Source organism: Acyrthosiphon pisum, unplaced genomic scaffold, assembly GCF_005508785.2.
Source record: "Acyrthosiphon pisum isolate AL4f unplaced genomic scaffold, pea_aphid_22Mar2018_4r6ur Scaffold_21582;HRSCAF=24315, whole genome shotgun sequence".
In the NCBI taxonomy this organism is placed as follows: domain Eukaryota; kingdom Metazoa; phylum Arthropoda; class Insecta; order Hemiptera; family Aphididae; genus Acyrthosiphon; species Acyrthosiphon pisum.
In genome coordinates, this window is record NW_021771065.1 from 81295 (window position 1) to 86188 (window position 4894).

Sequence of the window (4894 nt, forward strand, 5' to 3'; positions counted from 1 at the left end):
TGTTGTTTTAGTATTAATATATGTAAAAAATTATCAAGTCTGTATTTAATATTGTTTGATAAGTAAATCTCTTTATTTAAAATAATTATTGTTCTTAATATCTATGTGAATACCTATCAACTATTATATGACTATGTGAGTATATTATACATAATTTGTTTTAGATTCTGAATGGAGCAATGTATTGATTCTACAAAGAGGCGGACTGAGAGTACTTCGGCCCGGGTGGAGAAGGTTTGAGCGATCCCCAATGTATGATCAAAAAAAATTGCAGCTCTCTTATCATAGGCTAAAATTTCGGGGGTGCTAAGGGTGTTTAGCACAGCCAATATATTCTAGGAATAAATAATATCATCATTCATAATATTATAATTATTATTTATATCGTTTTTAATACTTCAAATCAAACATTTGATGCATAATGGTAGATGATTCTTTTAAATAGTTAACGAATTCCGACACATCTATTTCATCCAACACCTCTTTTTCTACTGACATTAAAAGCAGAGACTCCAAATTTTCCTGATTTAAATTGGATCTTAATCTAGTTTTAATGAGTTTCAGCTTACTAAATGTACGTTCACATTTAACTTCTGTGACTGATAAAGTTAAAAAAAATTCATATGCTCCACATAGTGTAGTATAAGCAGACACATGTAAATTTAAATTATATATCAAACTGTAGACACAATGCAAGCAATTTTTCTTGTCGTGGTTACTGTAAACTGCATTACCTGAAACCATATACAACAATATTATTGATCATGATTAAATAAACATTATAAATAAAACGAATATCTACAGTCTACACTATCAATCTTACAAGGAAACATATTTTCATAGATCCCATCAAGTTCTTTGTTTTCAAATTCGATTTCCATTTCACTTTCCTCTTCGGTTTCAGAGTATATAAATTTTGTTTTTTTTTTTTACTGAATTAGATATTTTTGGGTAAACTTTTGAAAACTTTTGAAGTTCCACTTTTAATTGATTAAGATCTATACTTGCTATATCGGCTAATTCTTTTAAAGCACCTTTAAGCATATTTTGTATAGAAGGAAAATTTTTAGTTATCATGAATGGAACATCAGCTATTAACTTCTTGTTAACTGAAAAACGCCGGTTTAAACTTTCTTTAATCTGATCTAATATTACTCTAAAAGTATTTATTCTGAATCTGTCTATAGGCAACTGAGGTATTTCATCTTCACATAATTCATCATACATACGTTTTTTTCGAATATTTCTTACTATATTTTACAACTAAATCATCAGGTAAATTCATATCACTAAATTGATCATTCATTTTTTTAGAGAACGTTTCAGATTCTTTTTTTATGCATTCAAAATTAATATTACCAATTTTTTGCTTCACATTATCAATCATGTTCCAGGCAGTCAACAAAGCCAATCCCTTCATCTGAAGGTACCGTGATGTGGGTTCAGTAATTTTAAATATGTACAAAAAAATATGGGTAGTAAGAATTATTTTGAAATCACTCAATTTGGCAATTAATGAAGTTGCTTCTGAACATGTTTTAGCATCAACATTTTTAGAAGTTGAGACAGTATACAATAGTATCAATTACAATTGGAAATAGAGCATTATTACCTTCAAATATCCAAAATAATTTTTTGTAATTTTTTTAATTTATTTGAACCAATTCTTGAATCATTTTGTTGTATCCATATAGCCATACGTTTATACGACTCTCCGAAAAATGTTGCAAACCTATTAAGTAATCCAAATACATTTTTAGCATCTAAATTGTTGCATGTATCACATATACACAAATTAAGTATGTGACTATAACACGTTCGTGAACTTAGCGGCAATCATGTAACAGATTTCAATTAAACCTATCCAACAATTTTGTTGGACGTTTGTTGGACATTGTTGGAAAGGTTGTACAATTTGTTGGACCGTCATTAAAAAGTTATAAACATTTTTCCAAAACCGCCGCTAAGTTCACACTAACGGCCAACATTAAATCAAACACATAATAAACTATACAAAATTGTTCTCCACGGTTTGTTGGACATTGTTGGAAAGGTCCCACCATTTGTTGGAACTCTGTTTATTTTATACGAATTTTTGAAAAAGTGCCGCTAACTTCACACCATCGGCCAATTTTTTTTAAAAGTTCCAAAAGCCATCCAAAACGGTTCTATATGGTTTGTTGGACGTTGTTGGAAAGGTCCCGCCATATGTTGGAACTCTGTTGATTTTATAAGAATTTTTGAAAAAGTGCCCCTCGGCCAACTTTTTTTAAAAGTTCCAAAAGCCTTCCAAAACGGTTCTATATGGTATGTTGGACGTTGTTGGAAAGGTCCCGCCATTTGTTGGAACTCTGTTGATTTTATAAGAATTTTTGAAAAAGTGCCATTTTGCCAACTTTATTAAAAAGTTTCAAAAGCCATCCAAAACGGTTGTAAACCGTTTTTTGGACGTTTTTGGAAAGGTTCCACCATTTGTTGGAACTCTGTTGATTTTATACGAATTTTTGAAAAAATGCCCCTCGGCACAACTTTTTTTAAAAATTCCAAAAGCCATCCAATACTGTTAGCGACAGTTTGTTGGACGTTGTTTTAAAGCTCTCGCCATTTGTTGGAACTCTGTTGATTTTATAAGAATTTTTGAAAAAGTGCCATTTTGCCAACTTTATTAAAAAGTTTCAAAAGCCATCCAAAACGGTTGTAAACCGTTTTTTGGACGTTTTTGGAAAGGTTCCACCATTTGTTGGAACTCTGTTGATTTTATACGAATTTTTGAAAAAATGCCCCTCGGCACAACTTTTTTTAAAAATTCCAAAAGCCATCCAATACTGTTAGCGACAGTTTGTTGGACGTTGTTTTAAAGCTCTCGCCATTTATTGGAACTCTGTTTATTTTATAAGAATTTTTGAAAAAGTGCCGCTAACTTCACACCATCGGCCAACTCTTTTTGAGCTGTTTACGGACATTGTAAGTTTTCAATTTTTTTAGTTTTTTTTTTCTATAAATATCAATTTAGTTTTATCTGTTGGGCCAAAAAGTGTATAAATTTAATACAAAGCTCCTGATATATTGTTACAATATCAGTTGAAAAATATTAAAAATACATAGGCACAATTTTTTTTTATAAAAATATAAAGATCAAATTTTGAAAAAATTCATCAAATTTTAATTTGAAAAATTATTTTGTAGTTAAAAATTTATAAAATGTTCAATTTTTGTATCTAAGAATTAAAAATTATAAACAAGATTCCACATAAGTAATTAATTCTGTTACCAAAAAATTTAAAAAATACATTTACACAGTTTATTTTTATAGTCATTTTAAGTACAAATTTGGACGAAATTACATATTAAAAACCTAGGATAACTATTTTAGTTATTTTGTTGTGATTGTATAATATTATTCGTGGGTACTTGAAACTTCTAAAGTATACTATTATATATCTATGATAGTACCACGGTTTTTTGTTGATGTTATAAGTACCTAATGAATATTGTGATATGATTAATTTGGAATTTATTATGGTACCTATTATAGGTCAATTTTTTTTTATAATTTTTTAATATGTGTTAGAAGTAAATTTTTTAATTTATACCTTGTTTGTTTGTATAATATATAATACATTTTGTATATTTTGATTGTTTAGATTTCAAAAGTTTTAAATATTTTATAAATATTAATTTGAATGTCATTATAAATTTATGCAAGAAAAGAAAATATTGTTTTTCATCATTTTTTATTACGTTTATGAATTTAATTTTATACTGATAATTTATTTGTTTCATAATAAATAACTATATTATATTTTATTTATTGACATTTTTTAAACATGAGAATTATCAAAAAAAATTAAAAATAGATATGTGATATTAAATATACATGTTGTTACATAAAAATATATAGTATACTATAATGTTATCTACTTTAAAAATAAATAATTTTTAACTATGATTCGGAAAAGCATACACTATTTCCAATTATCAGTATTATTTTTATGATATTTTAGATTCTAAGGGGAGCTTAAAAATGTATAGATTTTACTAAGATGTATATTTTTTTCTGTCTGTCTGTCTGGAACAATTTGGATGGTAAAAATGCTCCGATTTTTATTTTTCAATTTTCTCTATAGTTATTTAATGTTACGGGAAAAAACAACGAAAAATTACAAACAATCGCTAAAAAAAATTAATTCCTAACACTTATTACCATGGAAACGAAAAAAAAATTAACTTATTTATCAACCGTAATAATAATAAGTGAAATATTAAATACAAAAATTTGCTAACAGCTCAGAATCATTTTTCGTATACAATGGCTTATCGTTGTATTCAAATATAACACAAACATTGCAACTACTATAAAGCAGAGTGGTACCCACTTGACTACACTTTTAATATTTTTTTTTTTTTTTTTAATATTTTTATATAATAATTAAAGTTGAATTAAAATAAATCATTTTTTACAAAATTTAGGATTTTCTTGAATAATAGTATTATCTTGTTGTTGTGGCTTTCAGGTATTAATTTTAACCTCTATACTTTATTTAAATATTTTATGTCTGATGACATACATAAAAGGAAGGTTGCTGTAAAGTCAGGGGAATTTTTTTAAAAATTCGTATAAAATCAACAGAGTTCTAACAAATGGTGAGAGCTTTAAAACAACGTCCAACAAACTGTCGCTAACAGTATTGGATGGCTTTTGAAACTTTTTAATAAAGTTGGCCAAATGGCACTTTTTCAAAAATTCGTATAAAATCAACAGAGTTCCAACAATTGGCGGGACCTTTCCAACAACGTCCAACATACCATATAGAACAGTTTTGGATGGCTTTTGGAACTTTTAAAAAAAGTTAGCCGAGGGGCACTTTTTCAAAAATTCTTATAAATCAACAGA